The sequence below is a fragment of the Leptodactylus fuscus genome, chromosome 3 (genome assembly GCF_031893055.1).
Source record: "Leptodactylus fuscus isolate aLepFus1 chromosome 3, aLepFus1.hap2, whole genome shotgun sequence".
NCBI classification, from domain to species: Eukaryota; Metazoa; Chordata; class Amphibia; order Anura; family Leptodactylidae; genus Leptodactylus; species Leptodactylus fuscus.
The window spans coordinates 246,628,703-246,647,824 of record NC_134267.1 but is presented as its reverse complement, the minus strand read 5'-3'; the positions used below and the strand labels follow the sequence as shown (position 1 = coordinate 246,647,824).

At 44.3% G+C, this 19,122-nt stretch overlaps 1 protein-coding gene across 1 annotated transcript in view; it reads left to right on the top strand.

Moving 5' to 3' along the window:
* LOC142198394 (uncharacterized) overlaps positions 1-19,122 on the top strand; it is a 1,100,421-nt gene that overhangs the window by 610,425 nt on the left and 470,874 nt on the right. The gene's annotated exons all lie outside the window — the stretch shown is intronic.

Below are 19,122 nucleotides of genomic sequence, written 5' to 3'. Positions count from 1 at the left end.
GCCAAGAGTGTGCAAAGTAGGAATCAAAGCAAAAGGAAGCGAGAATAGAAGACAGATTGTCAGTGGTGTCACACTGTTTGGTAAGTCTATAATCCCACATGTGTTACTTCTGAGTGTTGATGCCGTCAGTGTGATCTACAATTGTCATAGTCATGGAAATACAGAAAACTCTGCGAATTAGAAGGTGTGGCCAAACTTTTGGTCTGTACTGCATATACAAAGGTGAGGTTGTGGACAGGGTGTGTGTATATATATATATATATATATATATATATATATATAGGTAAGGTTGGGGACAGAGTGTATGTACATATATACATAAGGTTGTGGACGGGGTTTATATACACTATATATATAGAGGTAAGGTTGTGGACGGAGTGCATATACATATATACATAAGGTTGTGGACAGGGTGTATATACATACATATATACATAAGGTTGTGGACAGGGTGTATATACATACATATATACATAAGGTTGTGGACAGGGTGTATATACATATATATATACATAAGGTTGTGGACAGGGTGTATATACATATATATATATACATAAGGTTGTGGACAGGGTGTATATACATATATATACATAAGGTTGTGGACAGGGTGTATATACACATACGTATATATACATAAGGTTGTGGACAGGGTGTATATATATACATAAGGTTGTGGACAGGGTGTATATCTCTCCTGGTTTCCTCAGCCAGGTGAGATAACGGTAATCCAGAAGGATGAATGCTGCTCTAGAAGAACATTGTCTGCTGAGGCTCTTTATAGAAGTTACATGGGCTGGATTTTTTGGCTGGAGGGCAGGTTGGTAGTCGGAGTCTTCCAGTCCACACCACTAGTCCACTACGGGTCTTTCCTAGTCCCAGGTGCTCTCAGATGAGGTTTCCTAATGTTCTTTACTGGGGCTTCAGATTACGGCTTCAGATCAGACCTTCTGATGTGACGGATTATCTAGGAAATCTACAAAGGAATCTCCGACAGATTCATAACCGTGTTTTTAGTTCTATTCCAGATCCGGACTCATTGGAGGGGACTCATTCTCTACGACCTGGAGATTGGGTGACTGTAAGGAGACACGTGAGGAAAGCTTTGGGTCCACGATATGATGGTCCATTCCAGGTCCAGCTAACTACACCCACCTCAGTCACACTGGAGGGAAAGCCGACCTGGATTTCTAGAATTCTCCATGTTATCTTGCTGCGATGTCTCCTGATACTAATAATATTCATTGTAGTAACATTCTCTTGATGATATGTAAAAGGTTGCTAAAGTGTAAATGTTTTCCAGGAAGCAACGTCTTCAGCGAATAGCCATTGTATGGTGATGGAGACCTCCCAGAAATACTTGTACAACCCCTATAGGAAAGAGCCCTGGAGAACCTTACTAACTGCATCTACTGTGGAGGTCCATCCATATGAGGAACGTCACAGAAGATGTATTCAGCAGATAGAATGGACTGATAATATATTCATAGACTTCATCTATAGACATGAATTGTTCTATCATCTCCAGAATTCACACGTCCACGAGGCCTCACTGCCATTTTTGTATGGGTACCATGGATGAATAACATCTTAGATAGGAGGATGGAGCAGCGGAGTCATCTGGACGGATGCCGGCATCCCTCAATCTGGGAGAATTAGTATTCTCACACTTTGGGTAGGTAGGGTGACTCTATTCACTGTCCTCGAAACAGAGAATGAAGGGAGATAGGAATTGTCCGTGTGACCTGTAGAAAAATGGTGAAGAGAGGGGAGTATGTGGAAGGAATTCGAGAGACAATCTCATAGAAACCAAGATTTGTGGCTTCTCTTTGCTTAGTCTATTAAGGAATAAGAGCATGATGACCTGTATACAGACGTTCTATTCTTCAGGATACATGTAGCACTTAGTCCATGTGGAACCAGATACAGGGGCTGTGCTCTGGAATTATCTGGAATACCATTTCTGTAACATTGTCTCTGGCTTAGTAACACAACGGTTACACAATACTGAGACGGATGGTCAGCCACGGTCTGGAAGATTACAGATGTGTGAGGGAGATGCCGGGAGACCACGAGGCCTTGTTAGAACCACAGAATTCTCAGAAATCGCACATACGTATATCTATGTTACACCAATAAACTATCACCCAAGTGTATTATGGGATTCATGGTTTGTTGCACACTATAAAATAAAACAAGGGGGTTCGGTCACTCCAGAGCTCCCGCAGCATTAGACCAACTCTGTGTCTGTCGTCTTACTCACCGGATGCCATCATCTACCCTGACGAGAAACTCTAACACCTGCTAAGAGGTCGGGCGGAGACCTCAAACAAAGGGTGGATCCGAAATGGGTGCATGGTGTGGACGAGTTAGTGATATGGGGAACAGACCATCCGAAACTCTGATCATTTGATATTACCCTGTGATTATCCTAAGGGAGAGGAAGATTCCCAAGTTATTCATTTATCTCAAAGACAACTCACGTTATATGAACAAGAGGTTTGGCTAAGGGCTTAGCATATGTATCGGATAATACATGCGATGATCTTCTTTGGGTTACAGACGTTGCGTTGTTTTGTCATACATTGAGATGGGCAAAGTAGAGTAACATGAGAAATAGAAGAAGGTGCGATGAATTGGGTTTCTCTCTGGAAGATCTTCCTGGATTAAAAATTTTGGAAGAACTATTTAGGGAAGGAAAAGGAGAGATTGTCTCTAAAGCCACCACTGATTTGTGACCCAAGAGTACCAAGTCCCCCATTACTTTCCATACAGGTTATATCGGTGCGTTTGAGGTTATGGTTACTGAAGGGATTAACGAAGTATCTAGGTATAGGACCGGCAGTGCCAACGTGTCCCCAGAACAACTCAGGGCATTGATGGACCTAGAACCGGATGATAAGATGATCAGTAAATCTTCAGATAAGGGGGGTGGGGGGAATGTGGTCTTGTTAGATAGGTCCAATATGTGAAAGTGTGTGATGACATTTTGAATCAAGAAGAATCCTATAGAGATGTTGATAGAGATCCTACAGATATTTTTCTTGGTGAATTAGTTGAAACTTTCCAGGAAGCCTTGGAGGGCGGTCTCATCTCTAAGAGTGAATTCCAATTTATGAAACCCAAGAGTCTGCAAATAGTCACCTTATACACTCCAGCTAAGGTCCACGAGGGGGTGGATCCTCTTAAGGGGCGTCCAATAGTCTCGGACATAAGGAGTGTGACGCAAAACATAACTACGAAAGTGGACACCATTTTAAGACCTTTTGCCCTTGCGTTGCCTTCCTATGTCCGGGATACAATGGACGTCCTCAGACATCTGAAGGATCTTTCCTTACTTTGTCCACCTTGGCGGCTAGCCTCGATGTTGAGATGCTGTACAGCTCCATATCCCATAATTTGGGGTTTGGGGCTGTGCGGCATTTTCTTAACACAAGGGGGAGCCACTGTGCCCACCACAATTCACTGTTTCTCCATGTTATGGACTTTATACTTAGGAGAAATTACTTGATTTTTAATGGGCGCTTCTTCCACCAGCTTCAAAGAACAGCCATGGGGAATCCGGCAGCCCCGACATATGACAACGTGTTCCTGGGCTGGTGGGAGAAGCGTCTAGTATTCTGCAAAGAGATGGAAAGTTGGACCAGCTCCATTCTGTGATGGATTCGCTATATAGTTGATCTTTTGGAGTGGCACACTGGTGTCCTTCTGGGCGTTCGTGTAGACATTGAACAAAAATTATATTAATTTAAGATTCACCACTGAGATACACCAATCAGAAATTTCATATTTGAAGATGAAGATGAATGATGATTGATCTTTAAGCACTACAGTATTTCGTATAACCACGGCCACGAGCTGTTTACTCAGGTGGGACAGTTGCCATCTGACTCCACTTAAAAGGGGTATGCCAAAGGGACAGGAGGAATTGTTCCAACCTGAGTGAATATGAAAGCAAAGCGAAGGATTTGGAGAATAGGTTTAAACAAAGGGGTTTCCCTCAAAATGTCATCACTAGGGCCGATCAACATGAAACTTCTAGAAATAGGAAAGACCTTTTGGTTCCATTATACCCGGAGAGAATGAGGAGTTGTTGTTTTTTTTTTTTAATTCAGAGTTTTTATTAACGATTTTGCAAGGGGACAATAAAACAGACAGTAACAGGTAACAGGGCTAACAAATGTCCCGAGAACATCAGGATACATAGTTAAGCGCGGGAAATAATCATCTTAGGCTGCATTCACACAGAGTAACGCCAGGCGTCATTTGTGTGTAGTTTGTGTGTCTTTTACGGCCGTCATAAAACGTTTACATAGAGTTCTATAGGAAAAGACGGCGTCATTTACTGCCGTCATTTACGGCCGTCATTGTAATGACGGCCGTAAATGACGGCCGTAAATTACGGACGTCTTTTCCTATAGAACTCTATGTAAACGTTTTATGACGGCCGTAAAAGACACACACACATACAGTGATGGGGGGGTTAGACGGTAAGGCTAGGTGCGAGTGGATAAGAGATAGGCTAAGTCTTCCACTTCCGCTAAGTCGCTCGGACCCTGACCTGGGGTGGGGGCTTGGAAGAGACCAGTATCTAGGTAGCTGTGGTGGGCAGAAAAAAGTGTCAGCCAGTGGGGGGGGGGGGGAATCAGAGCTCATAAGAGTCCGATACTCTCCAGATTGGTGAAACACGAACCAGTGAAACCAGATTCTAGAGTACGCCTCAGTTATGCCATGCAGGAAAGAGGTGAGATTCTCCATGCGCATTATCATCTCGTGGACCTTTGAAATCCAGAGGGAGAGAGGGGGAGATTCAACTCGCTTCCAAACAAGCGGGATGCATGCCCGGGCAGCGAGGACCAGAAACCTGAGCAGGGAGCGTTTGAAGACTTTTACAGAAAACTCACAGTGGTTGTGAAGAAACAGAGCAGGGCCCAAGTGGTGGGAGGTCTCGTTGAGCTGGAGGGTGATCCACTTGACCCCTTCCCAAAAGGATGAAAGAGTGGGGCAACACCAAAAAATATGGAGCATGGTGCTCTCCTCTCTGCCACATCGCCAGCATAGAGGGGAAAGCCTGGGGAAACATAGTATTTTTTCTCGTGGGGACCCTATATCAATGGGACAGGATTTTGTAGTTGGCCTCCTGGTAGCGAGAAATGATAGAAGTAGCATGAGAGAGGCAGAAGATATGTCTTCGCTGGTCCTGAGAGAGGGAGAGGGACAAATCAGATTCCCACCTAAGCATGAATGAGGGGACAAAGTCTTCCAGAGGCTCAATCAGAAGTCGGTAGACAAGTGAGAGGAAGTGGCGAATGGGACTGTTTCCAACACAGATCCTCTCTAAAGGCGCAGGTTCAATGCAGAACTCCGTGGTGGGGGGGAGAGATCACAGAAAGTGGCCGAACTGCATCTCCTGCCATATGTCCAAGGGAGGCAATTCAGAAGAACCTTGGGGGCCTTGGAGCGTATTCCATCCCAAATCATCTTGGAGGTGACAAACACGGAAGATCCCATGACGGCGCTAGTTGCGGAAGATGTAGCCGAGCAATCCGGGTGGAAAGTCAGGGTTACCTAGCACCAGGAAAAAGGGAGAATCCTTGAGAAAGAGGGTGGAGAGGACAGGGCCTCTAGAGCAGATTGGGAGTGTGGGACCGATGGTTGGATGTGAGAAGAGGGACGACAAAGAGGAAGAATCTAACCATGGGGCAACCTGCAGTGGGATTGGGGAGAATGTCTGCTCAATGTAAACCCAAGGCTTGGACACAGCATGCCTACACCAGTCCACAACACATGCCAGGTGGGTGGCCAAGTAGTAGGATTTCAGGTCTGGGAGGGATAATCCGCTATAATTTTTGGGGTGGAAGAGAAGGGCCTTACACACTCGAGCAGGCCTGCCTGACCAGATGAAGACCTCCAAGAAAGCCTGTCAGTGCTGGAAAAATTCAGCACCACATGGGCCCTACCCATCAACCAGAAGAAGACCAAAGTCATGGTATTTCAGAAGAAGGGCCACAATAAAGCCCCCACCCCACAATTCACACTGAACGGCTCCACACTGGAGAAAACCAACAGCTACACCTACCTGGGGCTGGAGCTCAGCCAATCAGGAAGCTTCAAAGCAGCAATAGAAACCCTGAAAGCAAAAGCCTGCAGAACCTTCTACGCCATCAGAAGACAACTGTACCACCCCAAACCACCGGTGAGGGTCTGGATGAAGATATTTGACGCTGTCATCTCCCCGATCCCCGAGCCCAACAGAGAACTTCCACCTGGAGTTCTGCAAATACCTGCTCCATGTCCATCGCAACACCACCAACATGGCCTGCAGGGCAGAGCTAGGCAGACTCCCCCTATGGCTCACCATACAGAAAAGGGCGCTAGCTTTCCAGACACACATCCAGGGGAGCAAGCCCGACTCCTACCACCACCAAGCATGGCTAAGCCACCTGAGCAAACCAGACACCCCCCAACCAAACAGCAGCCAACCACCAAACCAAAAACACCAACAGATGATAACCAAGGCCGAAATAAAGGCAACCACAGAGGCAAACAGAGAGCGGTACATTGAAGAATGGAGAAACGAAATAAATAACTCCAAGAAACTCACCGTGTACCAATCCCTACAAAGGGACTACACCATGGCCACCTACCTGGAGAGAATACGCCACCCCAAGCACAGACAGACCCTGAGCCGGTACAGACTGAGCGCCCACAACCTAGAGATAGAGACGGGGCGATACAGGCAGACGTACAAGCCACGGGAGAACAGACTGTGCCAGCACTGTGACCAGAGGGCCCTAGAAGACCAGACCCACTTCCTGCTACACTGCACCAAATACTCAGCTGTGAGGGCCGTCTACTACCAAAGACTCTCTGCCCACATCCCAGACTGGGAGAAGAGGAAACTCTACATCCTACTGGGAGAAGAAGAGGCCACTGTGGAGATCGCTGCCCAATACGTGTCCAGCTGTCACCAAACGAGAGGAAGATGAGACTCCACGGACTGTTATATTTATCCCAAAACACCCGCCCCACCCCACCTCCCCATATAACGGTCACCAACGAAGAGGAAGATGAGACTTCATGGACTGTTATACCCCAAACCACTCACCCACCCGAGTCCAACTCCCCCCCACACACACACACTTTACTAGCTTTGGCAATGCCAAATATCTATTCGGACGTGCCAATAAAGCTTATTTTGATTTGATTAGTCCTAGGAGTCCTGACAGTGTCATACACTATGTATTATAGATATATATAGTCCTAGGAGTCCTGACAGTGTCATACACTATGTATTATAGATATATATATAGTCCTAGGAGCCCTGACAGTGTCATACACTATGTATCATATATATATATATATATATATATATATATATAGTCCTAGGAGCCCTTACAGTGTCATACACTATGTATTCTAGATATATATATATATAGTCCTAGGAGTCCTGACAGTGTCATACACTATGTATTTTAGATATATAGTCCTAGGAGCCCTTACAGTGTCATACACTATGTATGACTACACCCTGCACAGCCTCATCAAGACGCACGTCCACAACACCAGAAGAGGCAAGATATTCGACTGCTTCGTGGACTTTAAGAAGGCGTTCGACTCAGTATGGCACCCAGGCCTACTTCTAAAACTCCTAGAGAGTGGAATAGGAGGAAGAACGTACGACGTCATCAAGAGCTCCTACACCGGAAACCAGTGCAGTGTGAAGGTGAATGGGAAAAGGACAGCATACTTTCAACAGGCCCGAGGGGTCAGACAAGGCTGTAGCCTGAGCCCAATGCTCTTCAACATCTATATCAATGAACTGGCTACAGCCCTGGAGGCCTCACCAATCCCAGGCCTCACCCTGAACGACCGAGAGGTGAAGTTCCTGCTATACGCCGACGACCTCCTACTCCTGGCCCCCACCGAGAAAGACCTCCAAGAAAGCCTGTCCGTGCTGGAAAAATTCAGCACCACATGGGCCCTACCCATCAACCAGAAGAAGACCAAAATCATGGTATTTCAGAAGAAGGGCCAAAACAAAGCCTCCACCACCCCACAATTCACACTGAATGGCTCCACACTGGAGAAAACCAACAGCTACACCGACCTGGGGCTGGAGCTCAGCCAATCAGGAAGCTTCAAAGCAGCAATAGAAACCCTGAAAGCAAAATCCTGCAGAACCTTCTACGCCATCAGAAGACAACTGTACCACCTCAAACCACCGGTGAGGGTCTGGCTGAAGATATTTGACGCAGTCATCTCCCCGATCCTTCTCTATGGCAGTGAGGTTTGGGGCCCAGTCACCTACCCAGACCAGTTAAAGTGGGATTCCAGCCCAACAGAGAACTTCCACCTGGAGTTCTGCAAATACCTGCTCCATGTCCATCGCAACACCTCCAACATGGCCTGCAGAGCAGAGCTAGGCAGACTTCCCCTATGGCTCACCATACAGAAGAGGGCGCTAGCTTTCCAGGCACACATCCAGGGGAGCGACTCCTACCACCACCAAGCATGGCTAAGCCACCGGAGCAAACCAGACACTCACCAACCAAACAGCAGCCAACCACCAAACCAAAAACACCAACAGATGATAACCAAGGCCGAAATAAAGGCGACCACAGAGGCAAACAGAGAGCGGTACATTGAAGAATGGAGAAACGAAATAAATAACTCCAAGAAACTCACCAATGTGTACCAATCCCTACAAAGGGACTACACCATGGCCACCTACCTGGAGAGAATACGCCACCCCAAGCACAGACAGACCCTGAGCCGGTACAGACTGAGCGCCCACAACCTAGAGATAGAGACGGGGCGATACAGGCAGACGTACAAGCCACGGGAGAAGAGACTGTGCCAGCACTGTGACCAGGGGGCCCTAGAAGACCAGACCCACTTCCTGCTACACTGCACCAAATACTCAGCTGTGAGGGCCGTCTACTACCAAAGACTCTCTGCCCACATCCCAGACTTCATATCTGCAGACGAGAAGAGGAAACTCTACATCCTACTGGGAGAAGAAGAGGCCACTGTGGAGATCGCTGCCCAATACGTGTCCAGCTGTCACCAAACAAGAGGAAGATGAGACTCCATGGACTGTTATATTTATCCCAAAACACCCCCCCCCCCCCATATAGCAGTCACCAACGAAGAGGAAGACGAGACTCCACGGACTGTTATACCCCAAACCAACCGCCCCGCCCCACCCCACCTCCAACCCCCCCCCCCATATAGCAGCCACCAACGAAGAGGAAGATGAGACTCCATGGACTGTTATAACCCAAACCCCCCCCCATACCCACCACCCACCCAACCCAAACCCCCCCCCCCCCCCGCCCACTTTACTAGCTTTGGCAATGCCAAATAACTATTCGGACGTGCCAATAAAGCATTTTTTGATTTGATTTGATTTGATGTATTCTAGATATATATATATAGTCCTAGGAGCCCTGACAGTGTCATACACTATGTATTATATATATATATAGTCGTAGGGGTCCTGACAGTGTCATACTGTACACTATGTAATACAGATATATAGTCCTAGGGGCCCTGACAGTGTCATACACTATGTATTATAGATATAGATATATATATATATATATATATATATATATATATATAGTCCTAGGAGCCCTGACAGTGTCATACACTATGTATTATAGATATATTTAATCCTGGGAGCCCTGACAGTGTCATACACTATGTATTATAGATATATTTAGTCCTGGGAGCCCTGACAGTGTCATACACTATGTATTATAGATATATATATATATATATAGTCCTAGGAGCCCTGACAGTGTCATACACTATGTATTATAGATATATATATATATATATATATATATATATATATAGTCCTAGGAGCCCTGACAGTGTCATACACTATGTATTATAGATATATTTAATCCTGGGAGCCCTGACAGTGTCATACACTATGTATTATAGATATATTTAGTCCTGGGAGCCCTGACAGTGTCATACACTATGTATTATAGATATATAGTCCTAGAAGTCCTGACAGTGTCATACACTATGTATTATAGATATATAGTCCTAGAAGTCCTGACAGTGTCATACACTATGTATTATAGATATATATAGTCCTAAGAGCCCTGACAGTGTCATACACTATGTATTATAGATATATAGTCCTAGAAGTCCTGACAGTGTCATACACTATGTATTATAGATATATATATATATAGTCCTAGGAGCCCTGACAGTGTCGTACACTATGTATTATAGATATATAATCCTAGGAGTCCTGACAGTGTCATACACTATGTATTATAGATATATATAGTCCTAGGAGTCCTGACAGTGTCATACACTATGTATTATAGATATATATAGTCCTAGGAGCCCTGACAGTGTCATACACTATGTATTATAGATATATATATAGTCCTAGGAGTCCTGACAGTGTCATACACTATGTAATACAGATATATAGTCCTAGGGGCCCTGACAGTGTCATACACTATGTATTATAGATATATATAGTCCTAGGAGCCCTGACAGTGTCATACACTATGTATTATAGATATATATAGTCCTAGGAGCCCTGACAGTGTCATACACTATGTATTATAGATATATATAGTCCTAGGAGCCCTGACAGTGTCATACACTATGTATTATAGATATATATATATATATATAGTCCTAGGAGCCCTGACAGTGTCATACACTATGTATTATAGATATATATATATATATATATATATATATATATATATATATATATATATATATATATAGTCCTAGGAGCCCTGACAGTGTCATACACTATGTATTATAGATATATTTAATCCTGGGAGCCCTGACAGTGTCATACACTATGTATTATAGATATATTTAGTCCTGGGAGCCCTGACAGTGTCATACACTATGTATTATAGATATATAGTCCTAGAAGTCCTGACAGTGTCATACACTATGTATTATAGATATATAGTCCTAGAAGTCCTGACAGTGTCATACACTATGTATTATAGATATATATAGTCCTAAGAGCCCTGACAGTGTCATACACTATGTATTATAGATATATAGTCCTAGAAGTCCTGACAGTGTCATACACTATGTATTATAGATATATATATATATAGTCCTAGGAGCCCTGACAGTGTCGTACACTATGTATTATAGATATATAATCCTAGGAGTCCTGACAGTGTCATACACTATGTATTATAGATATATATAGTCCTAGGAGTCCTGACAGTGTCATACACTATGTATTATAGATATATATAGTCCTAGGAGCCCTGACAGTGTCATACACTATGTATTATAGATATATATATAGTCCTAGGAGTCCTGACAGTGTCATACACTATGTATTATAGATATATATAGTCCTAGGAGCCCTGACAGTGTCATACACTATGTATTATAGATATATATAGTCCTAGGAGCCCTGACAGTGTCATACACTGTGTATTATAGATATATATAGTCCTAGGAGCCCTAACAGTGTCATACGCTATGTATTATAGATATATATAGTCCTAGGAGTCCTGACAGTGTCATACACTATGTATTATAGATATATATAGTCCTAGGAGCCCTGACAGTGTCATACACTATGTATTATAGATATATATAGTCCTAGGAGCCCGGACAGTGTCATACACTGTGTATTATAGATATATATAGTCCTAGGAGCCCTGACAGTGTCATACACTATGTATTATAGATATATATAGTCCTAGGAGCCCTGACAGTGTCATACACTATGTATTATAGATATATATAGTCCTAGGAGCCCGGACAGTGTCATACACTGTGTATTATCTCCCTATCTTATAAAAATGAATTCTTGTCTGTCTGTCTGTCTGTACTCTAATGCGAACCAAACGACTGGACCGATCTTCACCAAATTTGGTACAGAGATACTTCAGGTATCCGGGAAGGTTTAAGATGAGACTCGCTCGGACGTACCGTTGCTGAGATACAGCATTCCAAATACAGTGCCCCCCCCCCCCCCTCAGCCAATACAAACCTGCAAGACTTTCACTCATATTCCAACTGCAATACACACGGTCACTCCACATGCACAATACAACACTGATATCCAAACTGAGATACACGCATCAGAGGATTAGATACACAGATCAGCACACAGTATCACATGCCAGAGGATTAGATACACGGGTCTGCACACAGTCCCACACACCAGAGGATTAAATACGCATTTCTGCACACAGTTCCACACACTGAAGGATTTGATACGTGCATTTGCACACAGTTTCACATGCCAAAGGATTAGATACAGGCGTCTACACACAGTTCCACACTCCAGAGGATTAGATACGTGCGTCTGCACACATTTGTACACGCCATAGGATTAGATACACGCGTCTGCACACAGTTCCACATTCCAGAGGATTAGATATGCGCGTCTGAACACAGTTCCACATTCCAGAGGATTAGATACACGCGTCTGCACACAGTACCACATGCAGTAGGATTAGATACGCGCGTCTACACATAGCTCCACACGCCAAAGGATTAGATATGCACGTCTGCACACAGTACCACACGGGGGAGGATTAGATACGCGCGTCTACACACAGTACCACATGCCGGGGGATCGGATACGCGCGTCTACACACAGTTCCACACGCCGTAGGATTAGATACGCGCCTCTTCACACAATACCATACAGGGGAGGATTAGATACACGTGTCTTCACATAGTTGTACACGCCATAGGATTAGATACACGGGTCTGCACACAGTCCCACACACCAGAGGATTAAATACGCACTTCTGCACACAGTACCACATGCCATAGGATTAGATATGTGCGGCTGCACACGGTTCCACATGCCGAAGCATTAGATACAGGCATCTACACACAGTTCCACACTCCAGAGGATTAGATACACAGATCAGCACACAGTATCACACGCCAGAGGATTAGATACACGGGTCTCCACACAGTCCCACACACCAGAGGATTAAATACGCATTTCTGCACACAGTTCCACACACTGAAGGATTTGATACACGCGTCTGCACACAGTTCCACATGCCGAAGGATTAGATACAGGCGTCTACACACAGTTCCACACTCCAGAGCATTAGATACGTGCGTCTGCACAAATTTGTACACGCCATAGGATTAGATACACGCGTCTGCACAGAGTACCACATGCCGTAGGATTAGATACACGCGTCTACACACAGTTCCACTTTCCAGAGGATTAGATACGCGCGTCTGCACACAGTTGTACACGCCATAGGATTAGATACACGCGTCTGCAGACAGTACCATATGCAGTAGGATTAGATACGCGCTTCTACACATAGTTCCACACGCCAAAGGATTAGATACGCGCCTCTTCACACAATACCACACTTTGGAGGATTAGATACGTGTCTCTGCACACAGTACCACAAGCCAGAGAATTAGATACGCGTCTCAGCACACAGTATCACACAGGGGAGGATTAGATATGCGTGTTTACACACAGTACCACACTGGGGAGGATTAGATACGCGCGTCTACAAACAGTTCACATGCCATAGGATTAGATATGCGTATCTGCACACACTACCACATGCCAGGGGATTGGATACACGCCTCTACACACAGTTCCACACGCCGTAGGATTAGATACGCGCCTCTTCACACAATACCACACAGGGGAGGATTAGATACACGTGTCTTCACACAGTTGTACACGCCATAGGATTAGATACACGCGTCTGCACACAGTACCACATGCCGTAGGATTAGATACGTGCGTCTACACACAGTACCACATGCCTTAGGATTAGATACACGCGTCTACACACAGTACCACATGCCGTAGGATTAGATACGCGCGTCTACACACAGTACCACATGCCGTAGGATTAGATACACGTGTCTAAACACAGTTCCACACGCCGTAGGATTAGATACGCGCCTCTTCACACAATTCCACATGCCATAGGATTAGATACACGCCTCTTCACACAGTACCACACAGAGGAGGATTAAATACGTGCGTCTGCACACAGTACCACACGCCAGAGGATAAGATAAGCGCGTCTGCACACAGTACCAAATTCCGTAGGATTAGATACGCACGTCTGCACACAGTACCACATGCCGTAGGATTAGATACCCACGTCTACACACAGTTCCACATGCCGTAGGATTAGATACGCGCCTTTTCACACAATACCACACAGGGGAGGATTAGATACGTGCATCTGCACACAGTACCACATGCCAGAGTATTAGATACGCGCATCTGCACACGGTACCGCACGCCAGAGTCATTAGATATGCGCGTCTGCACACAGTTTCACTTACTGGAGGATTAGATACGCGCCTCTTCACACAATACCACACGGGGAGGATTAGATATGTGCATCTGCACACAGTACCACACCAACAAGGATTGGATACTTGCATCTAAACACAGTACTACACGGGGAAGGATTAGATACAGCTTTACTCCAGGTATCCATAACAACTGATCACAGGTTTTTCACTGACATTCAAAATGAGATACACATAATCACATGACGCTTATGGACATACACACAAACCACATACAACATACACCAGTGCAAAACTGGACAATTCTTATGGGGCCACTACACAAACATAAAATGTAATATACCCGTGCGAAGCCGGGTCCTCCCTCTAGTAGATACAGTCCTATGAAAAAGTTTGGGCACCCCTATTAATCTTAATCATTTTTTGTTCTAAATATTTTGGTGTTTGCAGCAGCCATTTCAGTTTGATATATCTAATAACTGATGGACACAGTAATATTTCAGGATTGAAATGAGGTTTATTGTACTAACAGAAAATGTGCAATATGCATTAAACCAAAATTTGACAGGTGCAAAAGTATGGGCACCCGTATCATTTTATTGATTTGAATTCCCCTAACTACTTTTTACTGACTTACTGAAGCACAAAATTGGTTTTGTAACCTCAGTGAGCTTTGAACTTCATAGCCAGATGTATCCAATCATAAGAAAAGGTATTTAAGGTGGCCAATTGCAAGTTGATCTCCTATTTGAATCTCCTCTGAAGAGTGGCATCATGGGCTACTCAAAACAACTCTCAAATGATCTGAAAACAAAGATTGTTCAACATAGTTGTTCAGGGGAAGGATACAAAAAGTTGTCTCAGAGATTTAACCTGTCAGTTTCCACTGTGAGGAACATAGTAAGGAGATGGAAGATCACAGGGACAGTTCTTGTTAAGCCCAGAAGTGGCAGGCCAAGAAAAATATCAGAAAGGCAGAGAAGAAGAATGGTGAGAACAGTCAAGGACAATCCACAGACCACCTCCAAAGAGCTGCAGCATCATCTTGCTGCAGATGGTGTCACTGTGCATCGGTCAACTATACAGCGCACTTTGCACAAGGAGAAGCTGTATGGGAGAGTGATGAGAAAGAAGCCGTTTCTGCACGTACGCCACAAACAGAGTTGCCTGAGGTATGAAAAAGCACATTTGGACAAGGCAGCTTCATTTTGGAAACAAAAATTGAGTTGTTTGGTTATAAAAAAAAGGGGTTATGCATGGCGTCCAAAAAGAAACAGCATTCCAAGAAAAACACATGCTACCCACTGTAAGATTTGGTGGAGGTTCCATCATGCTTTGGGGCTGTGTGGCCAATGCCGGCATCGGGAATCTTGTTAAAGTTGAGAGTCGCATGGATTCCACTCAGTATCAGCAGATTCTTGAGAATAATGTTCAAGAATCAGTGACGAAGTTGAAGTTACGCCGGGGATGGATATTTCAGCAAGACAATGATCCAAAACACTGCTCCAAATCCTCAGGCATTCATGCAGAGGAACAATTACAATGTCCTGGAATGGCCATCCCAGTCCCCAGACCTGAATATCATTGAACATCTGTGGGATGATTTGAAGCGGGCTGTCCATGCTCGGCGACCATCTAACTTAACTGAACTTGAATTGTTTGTCCAAAATACCTTTATCCAGGATCCAGGAACTGATTAAAAGCTACAGGAAGCGACTAGAGGCTGTTATCTTTGCAAAAGGAGGATCTACTAAATATTAATGTCACTTTTCTGTTGAGGTGCCCATACTTTTGCACCGGTCAAATTTTGGTTTAATGCATATTGCACATTTTCTGTTAGTACAATAAACCTCATTTCAATCCTGAAATATTACTGTGTCCATCAGTTATTAGATATATCAAACTGAAATGGCTGCTGCAAACACCAAAATATTTAGAACTAAAAATGATTAAGATTAATAGGGGTGCCCAAACTTTTTCATAGGACTGTATATATAGTCCTAGGAGCCCTGACAGTGTCATACACTATGTATTATAGATATATATAGTCCTAGGAGCCCGGACAGTGTCATACACTATGTATTATAGATATATATAGTCCTAGGAGCCCTGACAGTGTCATACACTATGCATTATAGATATATCTAGTCCTAGGAGCCCTGACAGTGTCATACACTATGTATTATAGATATATATAGTCCTAGGAGCCCTGACAGTGATATAATCTATGTTATATGACAGTTTATTGTGTAGTTTGCACTGAATTTATTTGATCTGAAATTAATTGAATCTTGAAAGGTTCGTTCCTAATTATGAGGTGACATCACGTTCATCCTTGTATATAGTGTGGGGGAGGTCGCTCGGTAGAAGCAGTGGTGCAGACCCAGCCAGTCAGAGACAGGGACACAAATCTTGCAGCAAACTGGTTTATTTAAGAAAAACAGCAAAAGAAATAAACCTTTACATCAGGCACAAAAATGAGCAAAATAAAATACAGCCTTAACTTCAGGCAAAATAATGGCAAATAAAATCCTGCTCGTCTGAGCACTAACTAAATAGAAAACACTAACTGTACATGGGGCTTACTACCCGCAACACGAATCAACCAAAAGAACCACTGAACCATATCACACGGCTCTCAGTGTCAGGACAGACCCCGGCACCTCCTCTCCCCCCAGGATCTGCCCTGAAGTGAAGGCTCTGCAGCCTTTTATGGCCCAGTAACCAGCCTATGACTAGGGTTGAGCCGATCTTGAGATTTCAGGAGTTGTTTTTAAAATCCGATTTCCGATCATTTTTCATCCAAACCCGATCCCGATCCCAATTCCGATCCTAATGCAAGTCAATGGTATTTTTTAATTATCGAAAATTGGATTTTAACCCCTTAACGACCGGCCCATAGTAAAATTACGTTGGGCAGTCAGGGAAGGATTCCCTTTCAGCGCCGACGTAATTGGAGCTGATCTTAGCTGTATCTGACTTATCTGACCCTGATTTATGTCCCCATATGTGTTTTTATTCTGCAGAATTAGTATCGCATAAAAAAATAACATAAATGAGGTATCGCCGTAACCGTACCGACCCGCAGAATAAAGGCCACATGTTACATATACTGTACACTGCACGCTGTAATCATACCGACCCGCAGAATAAAGGTCACATGTTACTTATACTGTACACTGCATGGTGAAAAATTTAAAACTCCATGCCAGAATTGATTTTTTCTTTTTTAAATCCAGCAAAAAAGGGTTAATAAAATGTATTCAGTAAGTTGTAGGCGCCCAAAGATGGTGTCATTACAAAATACATCTCATCCCGCAAACAACAAGTCCTTATATGGCCGCGTCACCAGAAACATAAGAAAATATAACATCTAGTAATGTGAGGACAAAAACCCCAAAAATCGCCAAATCATTAGAACACAACTGGCTGCGGCAGGAAGGGAATATATAAGCTGTGCGAGCGGATATCAGGGGACACCCCAGATTTACAGCTTATGAGGGAACAGACACCAGAAGTGACCCCCAGAGTGACCCCCCCAATCATAGGAGCTACTGGGACATAGTAGGGAGTTTGGTGTTCCCAATGGCCTCCGCACCGCTTATATATTCCCTCTTCGCCATCCGCTGTGCAGTCACGTCTGGGATACTTATACTCACTACACCCCCTGATAAATTCTTTGAGGGGTGCAGCTTTCAAAATGGGGTCACTCCTCTGGGGAATCCACTTTTCTGGTACCTTACAGGCTCTACAAACATGACATGGCGTCCAGATACCAAACATCTGAATCTGTACTCCAAAAGCCACATAGCGCTCCTTCCCTTCTGCGCCCTGCTGTGCGTCCAAACTGCAGTTTATGACACATGTATGACACATGTATGACACTGGTGTACCCGGGATAATGGACGTAATGTCATATGTGGGTATAAACTGATATTAGGGCACAGCCGGACACAGAAGGGAAGAAGGGTTATTGGGTTTTTGGAGCACAGACGGTTTGGTTTTTGGATGCCACAACACTTTTGCAGAGCTGAAACACCAGTAAAGTGGAATCCCCTGATATGTGACCTTATTTTGGAAAAGAATTTTGGTTAAAATGCTCGCTACAACACTTGATAAATCCCATCAGTGGGTTGTAGTGTCCAAAATGGCGTGACATGTCTGCGGATTCCACTTTATTGGCAATTCAAAAACCAAAATAGCACTCCTTCCCTTCTGTCCCCGGCTGTACCAAACAGCCATTTCTACCCACATATGGCATTAAGTCCGTTATCCGGGGTACACCAGTGTCATACATGTGGGCATACACCGCTATTTGGGTACCCAGCAGGGCGCAGATGTGAAGGAGCGATATGTGCTTTTGGAGTGCAGATTTAGATTGTTGGTGTTTGGACACCATGTCACATTTGCAGAGACCCTAAAATTGCCCCTACAAAATGGGGTCACTTATTGGGGAATTCCAGTTTACTGGCACCTCCAGGGCTCTGCAAAAACATTATGGCGCCCAGAAAGTCCCTCTAACTCTGTACCCCAAAAGCTAAAAAGCGCAGTGCTCCTTCCCTTCTGAGCCCTGCTGTGTGCCCAAGCAGCAGTTTACACCCACATATATAATTTTCTGCCCCTCGGGATGGCCCCTTAATAGTTTTAGGAGTGCAGGTCTCTGACAACACAAAGTGGGTGCAACGTATGGGGCACCGAAATAGCAGATTTCTTTAAAAATTTCAATTTTCATTTTGTACATTAATTTTTGGGAAGAATTTTTAGGCTCAAAGTGATAATACGCCTTGATACATTCCTTGATGGGTGTAGTTTCTAACATGGGGTCACTTCTGA